Source organism: Strigops habroptila, chromosome 7 (genome assembly GCF_004027225.2).
Source record: "Strigops habroptila isolate Jane chromosome 7, bStrHab1.2.pri, whole genome shotgun sequence".
Classification (NCBI taxonomy): domain Eukaryota; kingdom Metazoa; phylum Chordata; class Aves; order Psittaciformes; family Psittacidae; genus Strigops; species Strigops habroptila.
This window is the reverse complement of record NC_044283.2, coordinates 22,690,006-22,710,930: the sequence shown is the minus strand read 5'-3', so window position 1 is coordinate 22,710,930 and position 20,925 is coordinate 22,690,006.

Genomic DNA, 20,925 nt, shown 5'->3' with positions numbered 1-20,925 from the left:
CTGAATAATTCTAAAGCAAGCTTCTTGGCTCAGAAATTTTACCTCTTTGCTGTTCATACCTTCTAGCTCATCAGAGAAAAGCTTGGCCTCTTGTAAACTCTCACCATGGTAGTTTCCTCCATCTCTTACCAGTGTATCATTTTTCAGATACAAAATTCTAAAAACTCCAAGAAAATAAGAATAATTGTGTGCCATAGGAGAGCTTCTAGGTAGGGCAGAAGCAGGAGTAGAAGCACTCAGTGGTATGTAGTTTAAAATTTGTTTACTGGAAAAGATGAATATACTGGGTGGATTTTGATTTCTTCTCCAAGGCTTCTCTTTTATGGCTGTTGCACTGCAGTCTCACCCAGACCAGGGCCCTAGGCCTTCTGGTCCAGTGTTGACCAGCATTGTGGGCCCAGGAAACAGGACATTGACTCCAGCTGCTCAGTGTGTTTAAGTCCTGGCTGGTGATCTGGCCTCGAAGTGTGGTGCTTGCACCTTTGATGCAGCTTTTGCAGAATCTTGGGTGTGGAAAGAGGGCAGTTGTTTTAACTATGTATTGCAGTCTAAGACTGTTGGCAATGGCTTGGCTGGTGGTGTGACATCAGGCGAGTCTTGTTGACATTCTCCACACTGAAGGTCAATGAATGGTTTTCATAATGGTTTTTAACATGTTCTGGTCTCCCACCCCAAATGTTGCACAGAAGTGAGGGGTTAGCAACACTTTCATAACAAAGTTGATCTATTGTTTAATTGCTTTTCCAGCTTGTACTGAATTAGTTTAGTGAGTCAGAACTGGGCAGAGGTAGTAAAGGTCTCACATACCTGGGGTTTTACTCCATGACATGCATCTGTGGCACCTGATGGTAATGACAAATAATTAGATCTAAAGGGCTCTCATGTTCTTTGCATCATTATATAAGACTTCTAGCTCATGCATGTGGGCTGCATATTTGCCTGCAGCTGTGGGAAAAGCGTCTTTGGGGCAGAGATTTGGTGACATAAATGGAAGTTGCCTTACCAGTTTTTGGATAGCATCTGCTATTTCAGGTCTGATGCAAATATTGAGAGGCTCACTGTTAAAGGGCAAAGAAAGGAGTATCTATATGGGAAGCTGACATGATGCTTATGTCCTCCTGTTGATCATGCATGTCTGTGGATCTCATCTTTGCTCAACAGGCATGTACATTCATATTCGCAGAGTGTTGACTCCATAAGGACAAAAGAAAAATACCTTCTGGTGGATAAATTACACCTTTTCTTGAAAACTAAAATTTTCTGAGGAATTAACATGTTCCTGTATGTTTTCCAATTATTTGTTTTTTTCCTCTATAAGTGTATTTAGCTCTGGTTAAGTAAACTAAAGTAGTATTTCATCAGAAGCCTTTGCCATGAGTGACAAAAATACCATATTACCTAAAGAAAAGTAAGTTGGTGAGGCTATTTTATAGTGAGACCATTAAAACAAATTTTAGCTCACTTGTTTGACTGTCATACTGGTTGAAATTTCCTGCCTTCGGTTTTCACTTATCTTATGATTCTAGTGTTTGTCGCATCTGTCATTCAGGCAATTAAATTCACATTGAGAAAAAACATTGTGAGGGAAGAGACTGTCATTCTAATGAGCTCCTATTATTGTTTACATTCTTGTACGCTAAGTGGGATTTCAAGAAAGTATCGGAACCTGACAGCAGAAGGAAAGCATTCTTGTTAGTGAAAACTAAGATGAAGACATTGTCTTTCTGGGGTGCTTAGATTTGTCTTCACAAGCTGTGAATTTAGAATCTCCTTTATGTTCAACTCTAATTGCCAAATCTGTTATTTGTATTGACATTTTGAATGAATGTAGTCAAATCAGTATGTCTCGGTGGAGGTGAATTTTTAGAAGTAAATAATGTGTACAGGGTGTGAGAATGATTGTTTTAGGCTTGATTCAATATAAACTGCTTAGTGAGAGTTACACTATTCATTTCAATTATGCTATTCATTTAAAACTGTGTATTTAGATTAAGATTATTACTTTCTAAATGAAAAGTTTAAAATCATTGACTTTTGTAAATTGTTGCAACAATTATAAGTGACAAATTTGCCATATTCCATAAACAATACCATCTTTTACTTCTGTGATGGCAACCCCATTGGCTGACAAGTTGGAGACTGGACCAGTTTTAGAAAGAAGCTGCTATTGCTTTTATTAAAAAGCTATGTTTCTGCTGACAAGAACTTCAGCAATTTGTGTCTTTACTGAATGGCAATCTCCAACAGAGTCCTGGGTAGAAATATTTTCTCATGGTATTTTAACTTTGAAGATTTCAAATTCTTTTTTTGCTTTTGCACTGAAGCAAAACTGAACTTTTTGAAACATATTCAGAGTATAAAGTAGTAAGGCTTAGTAAAGAAGAAAGGTAAAAACTTTCTGAATAGTCTGTTGGAAACATGTCTTGCCTGATGTGTTGTACCTTGAACTGTCATAAATATGTGTAAATGCTCTAAGTGACAGCAGAAGGCCATTCTTGGATAGATGTCTCTACTGGAGAGGGATTCCTGTTATATTAAACACATCGATGTTTATGTGATAGACTTGGAATCTCTCTTTTCCAAATTCACAGTAAAGTATCATGAATAGAAGACAGCTGGTTGTTCGAAAAGGGTCTCCTGTAAGAGAAACTACACTGTTCAACTGAGCAGCCGTTTTCTACATATTGGTGCTTACTAACAGAAAGCACTGTGTTGCCTAGGTTTGTATATGCATGTATATGCATCCAACCATTAGTACATCTGGTATTACGATATGTTGATTCGTATAGCAGAAGAAAGGGCATTTTGTGTACAAGCTCATTGCAAAGTTGCTTTTTCTTTCTTTTAAAACCAGGGTTTTTTTTTCTTTTTAAAACAGAACAAACTTTAAAGCTAACGTAGTATTCACAAGCGCGTGAAAGTCCTAAATACTTCCTTTCTTCTTGCTGTGAAACTGTTTATGTCCACAACAATTCGTAGAGTTTCAAACTGCTGTGCTTAACTTTGTCTCAAATAATTCAAGAGAAATGCTCAACTCACTGCACTTCCACTGACCCAAAGGAGCCTACAATTCTAGTGAAAGTCATGATATTACTGAAGGACATAAACTCTAACTAATCCACATCTATTGAACCTCAGTCAAGAGATAATCTATGGTTCTTTTTGTTGTACAGAAAGTAGAATCAGGAGATCATATTCGTCCTTCTGATTTTATTTATTTTTTTTTAAATCTATAGCTACTTACTTTGTCAGCTGAATTGTAAGAAGCACGTACATATATGTAATCATATAATTTTGCAAGACATATTGTAAGTAAATATTAAAACTAAGAGGGCATTCAACAACTGACAGCAAGTAGTAGATGGGAAGGCAAGTAGCAGGTCTGTCAAACAGCAGGTCCTTTAGATTTTTGTAGAATATTCGCATTACAGGTGGGTGCCTAGCTATTCTCTTGACTGACCGTCTGTGAGATAGTACTAAACCAAGAAAAATTAAATCAAAACCAAACTAAATCACCCAGACAAGCACCCCAAGCCCTACAGTACCAGAAAGAGGAGGAGAAGAAATTTTATTGTTTTCCCAAATGAAATTAAAAACCAGTTTAAGAGTGTTCATTTCAGTTTTGGCCATTTCTTCCTCAAGTATTAACACTTTTCACAGGCCATCTCTACAAAAGTAAAAGGCTTAAGTATTTCCAGTATGAGATCTTTCTAGACTTTATATTAAACGAAATAGTATAGAGTTTACAATTTTTCCTCTCTTTACCCCAAACAGAAATAAAACACTACAGTTGTAGAAAATACAGTCCATATTAAAATCTTGTCTAGTTACAATATACTATTTAATCTGCTGTAGAATTTAACGACACAAATACAGGCAAATCTGCATGCGCTTGCAAAATTTCAAAGAAACAGTAATACGCTTTGTAAAGAACCAATGTTACAGTAGACCCATCCTCAAAATAAGGTAGCTCATGCATAACAATACACAGATGTATTGGGTTTGTGTCTCAAGGTTTTGGTACCAGGAGGCTATAGGGGTGGCTTCTGTGAGAAGCTGCTAGAAGCTTTCCCCATGTCCTATAGAGCCCATCAGCCACAGTGGCAGAACCTCTGAGATAATGTATTTAGGAAGAGGGAAAAGTTACTGTGCCACAGCAGATGCAGCCAGAGAGAGGAGTGAGACTGTGGCAGAGTAACAGCTCTGCAGACGCCAAGGTCAGTGCAGAAGGAGGGTATGAGGTGCTCCAGGCACCAGAGCAGAGTTTCCTCTGGAGCCCATGGTGCAGCTCATGGCGAGGCAGGCTGTGCCCTGCAGCCCGTGGAGGTCTATGGTGGAGCAGGAATCCACCTGCAGCCCATGGAGGTCCATGCCGGAGCAGGGGGATGTCCGAAGGAGGCTGTGACCCTGTGGGAAGCCAGTGTTGGAGGAGGTTTGTTGGTAGGGCCCCCTGTGGGGGGCGCATGCTGGATCAGTCTGTTCCTGAAGGACTGCACCCATGCAAGAGACCCACACTGGAGTAGTTTATGAAGGACATGAGCCTGTGGAAAGGGCTCATGTTGAAGTTCGTGGAGGACTGTCTCTTGTGGGAGGGATCCTACACTGCAGCAGGGGAAGTGTGAGGAGTCCTCACCTTGAGGAGGAAGGAGCAGCAGAGACAATGTGAGGTGAAGTGACTATGGCTACCATTCCCCATTGTCCTGCACCACTGGAGGGGAGGAGGTAGAGAAATAGCGAGTAAAGTTAAGCCTGGAAAGAAGGGAGGGGTGGGGGAAAGTGTTTTAAGGTTTAATTTTTATTTCTCTTGATTCTACTCTGATTTGATTGGTAATAAATTAATTTTCCCCAAGTCAAGTCTGCTTTGACCCTGATGGTAAATGGTGAGGGATCTTTCTTACTTCAACCTTGCAGCCTTGACTTAACAAACCTTCTGTCACATTTTCTCTCCCCTGTCGGGTTGGGGAGGAGAGTTACGGAGCAGCTTTGGTGGGCAGCTGGTGTCCAGCCAGGGTCAACCTACCACAACAGACTGTAAATGAAGGTTCATTTGCATCATGACCTTGGATAAATGCAGAATGACAGCAGAAGATGAGCCTTCCAGAAACATAAAGTATTGTTTAAAAGAACCTTAAAATTGTCAGTGAGGAAAATCTCCATGTATAGTTTCCATAACTGTCAACTTTTTAATTTAATATGTAGTTTAACAGCAATTGTGTGTTTAAATGACCCAGTTTCCACTGAGTGTTTCAATTAACTCATGCACAAGGCAATGCTGAAAGGGATGCATTTTTTAATAAATGCAGATTTGTATGCTCTTATGAATTTATATTTGCCCCCTAACTATTACAACAACCATAAAATCTTCAAGTTTACTGATTGTTCATGAAATGCACAATCGTTTATCAGATATTCTGTTCTTTACTATGTTACTTTTTTACGAAATTATAATTTCATCCATATAAAGGCACAGCGATGAAAATGTGCATCTGAAGGCAGGCAAAAGCTTTCTCAGATGAATCTGTGAAGAAATACCTGTGAGCCGTATAAAGAATGTGATCAATAGGAAACAGAAGAGAAGCACGAAGAGAAAGATAAGATTAGGGATGAAGGATCTAGCCTGGGAGCAGGGAACATAGTTAAGGATTGCTTTGGTATGCGTCAGAAACACAGGATCAGTAAGGCCATTGCTTAAACTGAAAATAAAAATAACTTGTGTAAATGTGCTTTATTATTCTGGGCCTCTGTGATTATGTGGTTTTGACTTTTTCTGCTGCTGTTCAGTTCTGCCTTGTTTATTTTTTTCTTGTACAACTCATCAATCTGTTTGTTTTGTTGGTTTTTTGGTTTTGATTTTTTTTTTTCCCTGGAAAGCCATTTTCTACAGCCTAAACCTACTTGTCTACCTATATACATTTATCTATACTATTTTATAGAAATATGACATATGATAACTGTGCATGGGAAAAAAACCCTGATATTCAGACTGTTATAGTTCCATGTATCAGGAAACAAGAAAGATAACTTTGAGACAGGATACAAGACAGATGTTGACGTGAGTTAAATAGGAGAGAGCCATAAATTCATGTAGTCTCAGACTATCATTTGAGCTTTTCCATTTTGTAGGAGACTTACTGAACTTAGAGGACAGCAGTGACTGCTGATGCTCTCAGTTCTCCTTAATGATTCATGTTAGATGGATTTTATTGCTTAAAGGTTTGTAAACTGGCAAAAGTCAGCTGTAGGCCATGGTTCAGCCTTTCTCACCCAAGAAGCTGTGAAACCTTGAACTGAATTCTAACTCATGGAAAAAGCCATTGCATGCCAATCATACTGTAATCATAATGGTGAAGAGAATGCAAACACTTCTATAAGATATATTTTGATTGAAAAGAACCTGCTAAGAGGTCAAAAATGCTGCTTGTGAGGTGCAGGAACAAGTGAACTATGCATTTTTTTTTCTTCCCAAGATTGAAATGGTACATAAATTTTTGGTTTTTTTTTTTAGTAATGGTTTGCTCTTAAGAGGTCAGAAAGGAGAACCCACATCCTTCTATGGTTTTAAAACTTTTTTTTTTTTTTTTTTTTTTTTTTTTGCAGAGAAAGGTCTTGGGGTTTTTTTTTAATATATTCAAGAATCTAGGAAATGGATGCAAAAAAATAATGAAACAAAGGCTGCAGGTCAAAATGAGAAAAAGGGTACTGATTCAGAGCAGATCAGTCTAGAAAATCACAAAGTTGCTCTTTACAGGCGATCAGGGTTGATCAAAAGACTGTCCCCCTCTAACAGCAGTCTGGTGAAACGATGGCCTCTGAATTTGACAGAAAACATCTGTGTGGTTCCCCAACAGACAGCAGGAACTGCAAAAGGGACATCTTCTGTACCAAAAGCTCTTTCCATCTTTGCGGATAACAAGTCAACTTTACAGTGACTTTGGGTGATTGCTTATGTTAATGAGGTGTTGTCTAGAACCTCCTTTTAAAGTACTACATCAAGAAATTTGTGTTGAATCGTGTCCAATAGTAAGATACTACTTTGCGTTGGTCTTATAAAACATAATTTTCTCCAGTGTATCCAACAAGTGAAACAAATTATTTAAAAGGACAGAGCTGGTCTTAGGAAACTTTTGATGATGGACTGGACATGAACATTTTCAAATGATTGTCTGAGGAAATATCTTTTGAAAGGTTAGAGGCCATGTCAGACTGTTGAACTCAGTACTGTAAACTGCTGTTAATATTACAGTTTATTCACCACATTTTATATAATGAACATATTTGTAGAGGCATTGGGGAGGAAGGGGGCCTGGTACACCTATAGAAACAACTAGAATGAACAAGATCATTCTGTCTCTTTTGCTTACACATGCATATTAGCTTTTCCTAGGGAGAATGAGCCAGATTCATTTGTTTTAAAGTGATCAACAATACTTTTCTAATTCCTCCTTAGTCTGCAAAGAAAAAAAAGAAAATCCTTTGCTCAGAACAATGATAGAGGGAAACAAGAGAGAGGAACAGCCTCTCTTACTCTGGTCCATTCTTTAATAGATCAGTCACCCTGCATTTTCTATCAGTAGGTTTCATAGTGTGGCAGATTTAGCCTCTAATAGATAACTAAGAAATTATTATCTTAGAAGAACAGGAGTATTTTACATTTAGGAGTGACTGATCTTTGAGGAATAAATTCAGCTAGTGGTACTGGACAGAAACTACTTAAGCTTTTCAGAGTTGGTCCCCCCTCGCCCCCAATTTAAATCTCTTCCTTTTCCATTAAAAACATATTATGGTTCCTTTAAATAAATGAGAAAATAAGTGAATAAAGGAAAGATGAGGAAGTTAAGTATGGTTCGTTGCACTAGATTGAACTCTTTTCTGACTTAGCTTTTATAATTAAGTGGCATTTTGTAGTTATGTTTTTATTATTGTGTTCATATTATACAAAAGATAATTTTCAAACGGGATTTTTGAGTGTTAAATGAATATTTGATTTAAAAGATTGCTGCTAGAATGTCATGTGCATTAGATTTAGCAACTCCAGCTATGGAAGCAGAATATCTGAGGTACTAAAGCTCAAGAGCAAATGTAAATAAGAGGACCCTTAACCTAACTAGCCAACCTGTCAGAAAAGTGGCTGCAATGCAGAATCTCTTAACATTAGATAGTTGCCCTTGAAAATGTTTCTGAAATATTAAAGCATGTATATGAGCAACCATGGGAATTACTGAAGCAGAGGATAAAAACCAGTAAACAGTGCAGTTGTTGGTTTTTTTTTTTTTTTTTTTAAAAAGGTTTTATTCTTTCCCCTCTAAGTCCGTGGGGTAAATCTGAAGTTCTTTTTTTTCAACAAAAGGCAGTCCTTGCAAGAATAGAGGGAAGAGGATTTTCTCTGCTTCAAAAGGTTTTCTAATGTTTTCCCAAGTTAACAGTTAAAAGTGCTGCTTCTGAGGCTTGAGGAGAATGTTAAAATTGGAAAAAGTGAACATCTGTCCCTTGTTCTAGAATTTGAAATTTAACCCGATGGACTAAAGGCACCGCAACTCGCTTCTCTGGTATAAATATGCCAACAGCTCAAGAGGGTCAAACTTTTTAATTAGTCTAGGTACGCCAGAAGTTCCACTGGCCTTTAGTCAGAGGTCAGCTGTGAAAGTGTGCTTAAAGTGCCACATTTGCGCTTTAGAATTACTAAATCACCTTTAAATGCATAGTTCATACATATAATACAGCAGAAAGTAAATAGAAATTGAGCTGTTAGGATAAAGCAAATTTGTCAAGCATCAGCTCTCAGAAAATTTATAAACCAGACAGTACAGGGTATATTATGCTGTATGCAGCAGAAAGAAATGTAAAAGAAATCAAAGTGAGTGACACTATTATACAAATACTAAGAAACACAGTTTTAGTAGGCAGTGATCAATAGAGGATACATTCAGTTGCTTGAGAATGTTTATTAACTGAATCTAAAAATTCCACAGATACATTTTACCAAAGATGAAATTATGCTTCTGCTCTCATTTGTGTACCTAGAGCACCATCCTGAAAACAGTGCTGGTAGGAAATCATGTCTCAGAGGAGTTTTGTTCTCTGTTTTTAATCTGTCTTTGCTGAAATAAGGAAAATGTTTACAGCAATTCTCAGTCTACAGAAAATTACTTTATGTGCTGATTAGCCATTTAGAAAGGCATTCTCAGGCATAAGGAAACTCTTACCTGAATAGGTAGACATCTCCAATGGTCATCCAAGACAGAATTTAAAAAAAACAAACAGGAATATAAAGCTGAAAAATGTCCTGGACAAGGGTGGTGTATTAGGACAACAGCTTCATAGTTGAAGCAAAAAAAGAAAGAGAACTATAGAATCAATATATTTTTTTTTTTTCCAGAAATATTTTTAAATGTGTTAAATGTACTGAAAGTGTGTAAATCAGTAAGACTCCTTGCATTTCCATGTATTTTGGGGTAGAACTAAGCTAGATTATTGTAACTGAAATATATGAAGTTCTGGAGTTCACATTGGTTGTGAAGTTGTTGCTTTGCATCACAGCCAGTGAAAGTTTCAGTAGCTCTGTATGGTTTTCATATATGAAATGAGAATATTAGGATAAAAAATTATATGAATTATCTTGCAGGGAACTCATACTGCAGGACTAAGAAAATACAATATCAAACATATCAACTTAATGATTAAAGCCGGCAATAAAATGCAGCTAAACATGGATAAGCTAAAATTAGGAATCTTCTTGTAAGGAAAACAGAATAGCTAAGAAAAATTTAAATGTAAAGCATGTAAAATGCAAAGAACTTTGATACAATTTGGCTTATTATCAGAATAACATAAAGACAAGAAAACAGACATGATTTAGGTAAAATAAGCCCATTCAAAATAGGTGTCAGAAGCACTTTTTTTTCATGCAGGGTATGATAAATGTGTGAAACAGGCTGTCAGGCATAGTTGCTCAGGCAAAAACACAGGGGTCATGTGAGAAAAATGAGATGCCTTCCACAGGGGAGTGGAGTACTAAGAATGGATGAACTTGGACAGGCTGAATAACCTCTCTGATTTCCTGATGAGATGTTATGTTATCCTCTCACTTATCTTTTCTGCAGTTGTTTAATTGAAAAAGTCATTCTGGTTGCAGCTTTGTAACATTGTCAGAGGACTTCTTAATTCTGGTCTGGAATTTGCATTCTGATAATGTGTTTTGAAGACTGAGTATTAGTGTAACATTAAGCAATGTGATCCTTTTAGCCTTGCTCCTTGAAGTATTCGGGTGAATTAGCGTTGTGTGAGGATGTCAGGCCAATCTAGTTTACAGTTATGGGTCGTTTAGTTGGTATTGTTTGTGTTCTAGTGTGTCTTTTTGGTAGAAAACTTGGGTGCAGAAGAGCGAGGTTTTTATCTGAACTGTGGTGGAAGAAAATGCTGATATTAAGTTATGGTGGCTTTTGGAACTTTTCTTATCCTGTCAACAGTGTTCCTTTTTTAATCACAAGGACTTCATGACCTTGTAATCACTACTAATTCCAAGCTGGTTTTAATACTTTACAGGAAAAAAGATGATGATCTAGATTATAATCAACTTTGTATGATAGAATAGCATTTCATAGTTTTTGTAGGACACCAAAGTAGGGCAGGGAGGATACCCGTAGAGGCTCTACTGGTACAGACAGGGCTGCTGTTTAGAGCAACCTGGATGGTATGAAGGAGCAGGCCACCATCAGCCTTCTAAAATTCCACCAAGACAAATGCAAAGTGTTTCTCATGGGAAGGGGAAAATCCCTGCAACAACACAAGCTGGAGCCTGACTGGCTGGGGAGCAGTTCTGCTGAGAAGGACCTGGGGAGGCTGGTAGCTGGCAAGCTGGGCAGAACCTGCAGTGTGCCCTGGCAGCAAGACAGGCTGAGAGCAATCAGGTGTGTACTAACAGAACTTCTCATCAGCTGTCTCCTCATCAGCTCTCGTGAGACCAGATTGAGTATCCTGCATCCAGTTTTGGGCCCTCCAGTAGAGGAAAGACATGAATTAGCTAGAGTGAATTTAACAGGGCCTCCAAGCCGATCAGGGGCTAGATACTTGTCCTGTGGGAGAGGCTGAGGCATCTGGGCTTGTTCAGCTTGGAGAAGAGATGGATTTTGGGGGACATAACAACAGCCTGCTGTAGCTACCAAGAGGTCACCGAGAAGGTAGACGCAGCCCCCTTAGAGAAGTCCATGGTGGGAGGGTAAGAGTCAGCAGCCAGAATGGAAACGAGAGGATTGATCTGGGTGTAACAAAAAAACACTGGACTTCCTTTTGTTGTGATACTTAGTACCTTTGCTTTAGACCCTCTGTGGAAGATGCTCTGAGTTCACAGAGCTTTTGTCTTTGAGTGTTAATTACCTCTCACACTTGTACTTAGGAACAATATTGATTGTAGTTTTCCCCAACTCACTTTTGAAAGGAGGCCCTTTGTAACTTTCTAATACCTGAAATTGTATGTTGTTTTCTCCTTCATTTCTTGCTTCTTCAGTTCTTTGTTTGAGATTCTGGCATCTCTGTAATGCCTTTTGAGGATATTTTTGAGGGTCTGTTTTTGAGGATATTTTCATTTAGTTCATATTTTCACTAGCAATATTTAAATAAAGATTTAATTCTTAAAGTACTAAAAATGTAGCATATGACAGTGAATAGCAAAGAGGGATTTAATGCGATTAAGGAATGTTTTGTAGTGATGTGTTGTAACTGCAGCTGCTGTTAGAGCGTATGCAGTGTCTCTTCCATGCTTTCATACCTGTGACCAGCTGTTCAACTTCTATATATTTTTCTACATTTATTTCAATCCATTTTCTTCTGATACATCCTTGATACAGAGATCTTTTAAGAACATAAATACTATGCGATGGATCAGCTGAGCAGTTTAAAGGTCACATTTTCATCTTTTGTAATAAAAACATGAGAAAAACAAACAGTAAAGCAGCTCTGCATAAAATGGTTGAGTTCTGAGTATTTCAAAGAATGTAGTTCTTTCAAATCTGGGAATTGAATTTACGGTCTGTAATCCTAGACTTCAAATAATACTAGTTAAAATCCTAATCCACTTCCGTGTAAGGTAGTTCTGGAACTGAAGTGGCAAGTAGAGCATGTTACGAAGATTTTGAAGCTGGCTGTTTATGAGCTAGGGCTTACACTAGGAACAGGATTGCTGCATCATGACTTATAGACAGTTTGCAGAGTTGAAGAAATGCATCTGCATGGTTCTGTGCTGAGCTGTGCAGAAATAGCAGCTTAGAAATCATTGCACTGTGGCCCATATCCTAATTCAGATACATAGTCATCTTAACTGAAATTTCTTACGTATAAAAATTGCGTTTAACCTGACTGTGCCAGAGAAACACACAGTTACTTTAATGTAGTAAATGGCCAAACAGTGTTACAAAATGGAAGTACTGATAGAATTCCGGCTGTACAATATCCTGTATTACATGAAAGGTAGAAGAGGAATGGAAGTTTTACTAAATCTTCAATATAAAATTAATTTTAATCTCTCCTTGGCCTAGGATGATTCATTTAGTGAATGTATTGACATGTTTTCACAAGGCCTTCAAAATGAAGACAGTCTTTTGAAAAGAGTTACTTAGTGCAAATTAAATATAAACACAAAATGATACAGGATTATGCACAAAATTTACTTTGTTCCGTTGCCATAGTTCAGTAACGCTGTCAACCACAGTGCTATGGGCAGCAAGCCTTTGTGCTAAGCTGCAGGTGGCCTGAGCCATGGTTTTGTAACTTCTCGGGATTTCATTCCTAAAAAAGCTATAATTTTAATCTAATCATGAATCAGGTACATTGACAGTTCATAGTAGTATAAAACCACAAACAAGCAAGATGCAGAGATTTAAAAACTACTAGCCAACCAAAACATCTTCACGCTGAAGAAAAGGCCGTGTGAGTTCTTAAGGTGAAGTGAACTTTCTGAGCTGAATCCCAGGTGGTAGTACAGAGTTGACCTTAGTGATCTTGCCTTCTGGTAAGCTGAAGCATTTCCTCAAGACTAACTTACACTTCATTATAGTTACCCTGAGGTAAGATGAGCTTTCGTAACAGAGGGAAAGAGAAGAGTGAAAGTGCAGAAAACATTGCTATGTCCACAGAAACGAAAATTGTTAAGGAAGGGCTTAAGGGCAACCTGTACAACTGTCAGACATTGAAAATACTAGTAATTTGCATTGACCTATTATATATTCCTGACGCAAAAAGACGGTGCATGGTTCTGCTTCTGAGTTTCAGCACAAGGGGCGGAGCTTAGGTGATGACAAGAGGAAAAGAAAACAGGTAGCGCAGTATGGCAGGCAAGGAAGGCTTAGGCATGTTGAGTGTGACATGGCATATTACCAAAGAATCTGATCCTGTTTCATCAGTCAGTGTTAAACTATTATAAACTTCAGAATGACTAAGATGAAATATTTCACTGTGTTGAAGGTGTAGTGCATTAGCTTGACCTTTTCCCTTCCTCTTAGTTTTAAAAACTACATTTTAAAGCATTCACAATTTTTTTTTTTTTCATATTTTAGGGGTTAATTAGATAGCTTGAAATTCCATATACTGTTGTGTTTTTCCTTAAATATGAGTTACAAATCCAGATGTCACCATTAACATAATCATAGAATCATGGAATAGTTAGGGTTGGAAAGGACCTTAAGATCATCTAGTTCCAACCCCCCTGCCATGGGCAGGGACACCTTGTACTAAGCCATGTGGCCCAAGGATCTGTCCAACCTGGCCTTGAACACTGCCAGGGATGGAGCATCCACAACCTCCCTGGGCAACCCATTCCAGTGCTTCACCACCCTCACTGTAAAGAACTTCTTCCTTATATCTAATCTAAACTTCCCCTGTTTAAGTTTGAACCCATTACCCCTTGTCCTACCACTACAGTCCCTAAGGAAGAGTCCCTCCCCAGCATCCTTATAGACCCCCTTCAGATACTGGAAGGCTGCTATGAGGTCTCCATGCAGCCTTCTCTTCTCCAGGCTGAACAGCCCGAACTTTCTCAGCCTGTCTTCATATGGGAGGTGCTCCAGCCCTCTTATCATCCTCATGGCCCTCCTCTGGACTGGCTCCAAAGATATGTTTAGTTGTGAGCATCTGAATTTGAGCAGTGGATTGCCACCTTTCAACTCCAACAGGCAAAAAAAATGTAAATGTTTTGGTATCGATGAACAAAAGTGATTAGCTCCAAAGATGCAAAGGGGAGACAGAGGGACAGGTTTTTTTCTTGAGTCTGCATGGATATAGACTAAATGGCATCAGATCAGCTGTGGCAGTTACTATTAGCCTGCAGCTATAGCAACACCTTTTCCCCAGCAGGAACAGTTGTAGAGCAAGGAGTCTTAGCAGTAGTAGCCACAGGGGTATACCTGGAGAGAATATTAAGAATGTCTGTACCCAGCATTGTCATTTGATGGTGAGTGCTGAAATGTAGAATGATTAGCACAAAAAAAAATCTATTAAAATTAATTCAGAAAAACCTCTGGGATAGATTTGGTGTTGAAGAATTCTTCAAGATGTGCAAATACTTTCAGCTTTGATAAGGGAGTTTATTAAAAGCCAAGGGAAAGTGGGTAACCAGAAAATTGAAACTGCCACAAATTTCTGCCATAGTCCAAGACAGTGTGAAAATATATTTACCTTATCCTTTTTGTAAACATACTCTAATTTTAGTAGGGAAAACCTCATAGCAATTAGCAGATTTTGGGTTCAGTTTTATGGATTTCTAACTGTTTAACAGCTAACAGACTGTCCAGTGCAGTCTTCTAGCAATATGATGAACCACTGGGGATAGTCTATATAATATCATAGGTAACAATGAAACAGGTAGTGTTAACATTAGGGTTGCATACCACCTCATGCTTTTAAATCCACCTCAAGCCTTCTCTGTACATCAGGGAAAAGGCTGGGCATACTGTACTGTTAACTTCTAGCACTGGCAGTTACGCAACGTAATTATTTAGGTTTGCAAGTCACTTGGAGAGAAACATGCAAAGTAGGACCCACGTTATGACCAACCCGGAAAATTTCTGGTAGGTGTTGGAAAAAAACAAGTTGACTGTAAAAGAAAGTACAAAAGAAACTGTACTAATGATAAAGTAGCAACTCAAACTCTTACACACTAGACCACTGAGACCATGTGTTATATGGACCATGACAAACATTGCTTCAGTTGCAAATGGCTGGTACAAACAGTACTTAAATTTAGGTTGTATATAACTAAATTTGGAAGTCTCGGTACTGTATTCAGGAGAAGATAAATAGATAAAATTTGATTAAACTGCTTATCCTCTACCACTTTGGGAATGTACATTCTAAAAAAGATTGAATTTATATAATTACCTTCAGTTTCTTTCTTAACACAAGTCATGCTATGCAACTTCAAATATTTGCACATAGTAAACACAGCAATTGTTTTGGGTTTAGAATAATCTCTAGTATTTCAGTAGTAAAAACAACATTATTTTCTGATAGTTGGGTGCTACAATAAAAATGCTGTTCATTTGAAAACATGAGATATTATAGAATCATAGAATCATTTAGGTTGGAAAAGACCTTCAAGATCAAGTCTAGCTGTTAACCCAGCACTGCCAAGTCTACCACTAAGCCGTGTCTCTTAAGTAAGTGCCACATTTACACATCTTTTAAATACCTCCAGGGACAACCCTTTTGGTGAAGAAATTTTTCCTAATATCCAGTCTAAACCTCCCCTGGCGGAACTTGAGGCCATTTTCTCTTGTTCTGTTGTTTGTTACTAGAGAGAAGAGACCAGCAACCTCCTTGTTCCATCCTCCTTTCAGGTAATTGTAGAGAGCAATAAGGTCACCCTGAGCCTTTTCTTCTTCAGACTAAACAACCCCACTTCCTTCAGCCTCTCCTCATAGGACATGCACACGTGCAAAAATACAGCACATAATTGTTCTTCATTAAGCTAATATATATCTCAATATGTGCTAACAAAAATACAAATATTTTAATTATAAATATACATAGACGTGGTATTCATTTATATGAATATTCACATATATACAGTTTTTATAGGCTTTCAAGTTTTTACAGATATACAAAGTTTCCATGTTGTCAGATGAAGAATTAAAATAACCCTCTATAAAATTACTGTAAGTACAGGTAGGATCACGTCCTTGCATTAATGAAACACAGCTGGAAGTGACATGTGAGAAGTCCAGTTAACTGATAGTTGTTTTTTTTTTTTTTTCCCAAAAGCGACTGAATATTTCGGTTTAGGTGTCTGATGTCAGAAAAAGGGACAATTTTCAAAAAACATTGATTATACTCCCTCTAAAAATCAAATTCATTAACATGTTTAATGTCAGCCATACAGATTAGAGACATTGAAATTCATTAGTCATATTTGAAATCCATGGCTATTATTCATGAAGATTTGTTAAATCACTAACAACAACTTCACTTAATTATTCTTTTCATCTAATCCGTTACATTCTCAAATCCTCAATCTCTTCTTATTTTGCTGTGGTTATGAAGTGCTTTGAAGTGATTTGAAGTTATTCCTTTGGATGAAAGGAACTGTATTATTAAAATATCTCTAAAGTTACTGAGAAATCAAACATCCCATTTCAGTTATCCTCATCTCCTTTTCTGCCTATGCATGCAGGGAAGAAACATAATTTACGACATGTGGATGTCTCTGCCTTTTCCAAACCACTGCCAAATTTAGGATTTCAGATCATTGCTTAGAAGCGTGGGCTATACCAACTGTTCTGAGTTGAAACCAACCCTGCATCCTCTTATAGTAAATAGAGTTATTGTAATTTTAGCAAAACTGATTAAAGGTATCGCGCCTAAACCTCTGTAGTTCTAGAATCCATATTGAAATTCAGAGAGTTCTGTCACAACACTATGAGAGGAGTTCAATGACATGTGAACACCTTTAAAAAGGAATAATTTTTGTATGACAAGGTAGAAAACCTTTATTCATCTTCGTCCTCAGCTCCACAAATAAATTCTCCCAAATTAGGTTGTGATTATGAGAACTCTTCACTGAGGACATACATTGAGTACTTCTTTCCCTTTCCAGTGAAGAGCATGCTACTTCATTATTTCATGTACAACTACATATAGAACTTGCTTGAAACATAAACTAAGAAAGTATATGATACAGAGAAAAGACAAATGCTAATAAGATGTAATTAAAGTCTCAATTTGGGCCATTTCCTGCATGTAAGTAGGAATTTGATCACAGTTTGAAATATTTAGATTTTCACTAATGGGACAAACTGAGTTATAACTGAGTAACTACATGAAAAAGAACACCACAGGGCTGTGCATATGTAATTAATAGCAGCAAGGCCATTTGATTTTAAATCTGACAACAAATTATGATGACATAATGTGGTGGGTTCACCCTGGCTAGACACCAGGTGCCCACCAAAGCCGCTCTATCGCTCTCCTCCTCAGCTGAACAGGGGAGAGAAAACATAATGAAAGTCTCATGGGTTGAGTTAAGGACAGGGAGAGATCCCTCACCATTTACAGACATAGACAAAACAGACTGAACGTGAGGAAATTAGTTTAATTTATTACTAGTCAAATTGGAGTAGGATAATGAGAAATAAATCTTAAAACCATCTTCCCCCATCCCTTCCTTCTACCTGGGCTTAACTTTACCTCCAAATACACTACCTCATTCCCCCAGCAGTGCAGGGGGACAGGGAATGGTGGCTGTGGTCAGTTAATCTCATGTTGTCTCTGCCGCCCCTTCCTTCTCAGGGAAGGACTCCTCACACTCTTCCCCTGCTCCATTGTGGGGTCCTCCCAGAGGAGACATTTGTCCACGAACTCCTCCAACATGGCTCCTTCCCATAGGCTGCAGTTCTTCAAGAACTGCTCCAGTGTGGGTCCCTTCCATGGAGTGCAGCCCTTCAGGAACAGACTGCTCCAGTGTGGGTCCCTTCTATGGGTTTCAGTTCTTCAGGAACAGACTGCTCCAGCCTGGGTCTCTTCCACAGGGTCACAAGTCCTGCCAGAAGCATGCTCCAGCCAGGGCTTCCCATGGGGTTACAGCCTCCTTTGGACATCCCCTTGCCACCAATGTGAAGTCCTTAACAGGCTGCAGGTGGATATCTGCTCCACCATGGACCTCCACGGGCTGCAAGGGGACAACCTGCCTCACCATGGTCTGCACCATGGGCTGCAGGGGAAATCTCTGCTCCGGTACCTGGAGGACCTCCTCCTCTTCTTCACTGACTTTGGTATCTGCAGAGCTGTTCCTCTCACACATTCTTGCTCCTCTCCCTGGCTGCAATTGCTCCTGTCAGTAATTTTTCGCCCTTCTTACAGAAGAGTTACCACCGTTGCTGATGGGCTTGGCCTTGGCCATCGGTGGGTGCCTCTTGGAGCCTGCTGGCATTGGCTCTACAGGACATGGGGGAAGCTTCTATGAGCGTCTGACAGAAGCCACCCCTATAGCCCCCTCTGCTACCAAAAACTTGCCATGCAAACTCACTAAAGATAATCATTTTAGTTCAAATTGGAATAAATCATTTATTGCTGCCCCGGAAGTCCTCGGTAGTAAAAACTGATGTAGTTCACATCTACGATCCTTCTCATCTGTTATGAACCAACAAGAACATTTTACTCCACCATTTGCTTTTATATATATCAGCTATTAACATACGTTGATAGACTATCATAGTTATTGATAGAAAGCAACAGATGTGTATAATCTTTCTTGTTTAAATACGTTGTTAAAATGTAGAGGTGAGTATTTTGGGGTAGCTGTGTGACACATGGCAAACAAGAAAGACTGGTATGTGGGATGGCGTCTTCAGTGCTATCCTGTGAGTAATCCCAGCACTTTTCAATATTGCAATCTAATGTATCTTTTCCTTAAATGCATTACTTATCTCATGGAGGTTTTGGACTTGCTACGAGTTACATTACAGATTTCAGATAGGAGAATTGAGGAGTAGTCAGGACCACTTACTAAAGAATTTGTAGAAATTAGTAGTCAAAGCAGCTTCAGACACATAGTATGTCAGTTTGAGTTCTTTTCAGAGCAGTGATCATTTATAAATGCATTATAAGTTAATGTGAACTTTGGCTACAAAATCAAAACTAGCAATATTTTTTATCTCAATAATGCTGTAGCAAGAGAGTGGTTATAAAGTGGCTTCACAAAGCTTCTCTTTCAAAATCATAGTCAAGGACAAGGGGAAACCTTTATGCACCAGAATATGCGGATTCTTAATAGATTCTGATTTGAAGGCATTTATGTTATAAACTGCTAAGTGAAAGAATAGCCTACACAAATACTATCAATTTTCCATTTCAAACATCTTTGCTGTTTAAAAGTTCCCTCCCCTTTTCCTTCCTCAAGGCTTTCTGGCTCTGTTCCCGATTCATCCATTAAAAACTGACAGATTGACACTTTGCATCTTGTGCATGTTGCTATGTAGACTGATAAACCAGTGGCTTGCTACCAAAAAACTCAGAGCAGTGCAAAGAAATGCAAAAGCACATCAGCTATTTTCTCTGTTAACATCAGGGCATCTGAATGCTTCAGTTGGCTTTTCCTGAGGCTTCCTTTATGTGTTTTTTTTTTAATCAATAGAAAATAGAAAAATGAATTGGAATATACTTTACATAAATTACAGTTCTTCAAAGATAAAATGAATGTGATAATGACAGATAAATGCTACAAACCTGAACTGTGAACTCATTATCCTTCTGTTCCAAATGAACCAAGGGGGAGGCTGGTTATCACTGTACTTGTGAATTGCCAATGATTTAGTGATTACACTAATGTAGAAGTGAGAACAGAAAAGTCTTTCATAATAGGATAAACAATTTGCTTCAGTCTTGAAGTACGGGGAGGAAATAATATTGAAGTGTAACAGAGATGAACTTGCAAAAATCTTTCTGGATAAACATCCTCACTTTCTCTTTTTATGAGCATCATAGCAGGAGGACAAAAGTATTGGGAATGAGAAAACACTAGAAGTTGGTATAGTTTCTTTAGGCAATTTTTCAGGCATTACAAACAGTACAAGACTGATTCTGTAATTCCTGGTTTTGGAGGCATACAAACCCACTTGAATTGCTGTTTACAGAATGTGTACACATGGAGCATATACACATAAAAGTGCACATAAGTTTTCTTTAATATGTTTGTGGAATTCAGGAAAGGGTGCTTGAGATAGCACCCGTGATGAAGAATGGTGAAGATACATAGCAGTTGAGAGGATAAGAACAGTTCCCCTTCCTTATAAAAATTGCTAAGTCATTTTAATAGAGAGAAGCAACAGTTGTCAGTATAGTTTGCATGTATAAGGGCCCTGAGCACATCCCCAGCATAGCCTAGGGCAGCCACATGCCACTGGTGGCTGTGGGAAGAGGCTCACGGTCTCCCTGTGGAGAGGCTGTGGCCAGGGCTGACCCCTTGCCCATGGGGCACTGGTACTTGATCCTTGCTGGAGCCACAGCCCCGCTGTACAGCCATGGCCCCTGGTGTAGGCTCAAATGCAGAGGGGCTGATGTCTTGGCTTGGCCTCCTGGCCTCAGCCTGGCCCCATGCATTGCAGTCCTGCCCTGCTGTCCCCAGGGCTGTGTTGAGCCTCACCAGGGCTGTTGCTGACCACCACCTGCAGACTGATGTTCTGGCAAGCTTTGGCCTGGACCCAGGTAGATGACGAATGCCCCGGGGCTGGGGCTGCTCCCAGCTGCACCCTAGCAATATGTGTATTTGTCTGTCTAATTTGAACACTTAGGACAATTGTACACTTTCAGCAAGTGATTATAGATAGTAATGAATCTGAAGGAATGCCATAGATCTAAAAGAGCGACATACGGCGGTTTTCCACACTTAAAAAATTTGAAACACAGTATGCTCCTCCTGATAAATGTCTGCCCCTTCTCCCCACT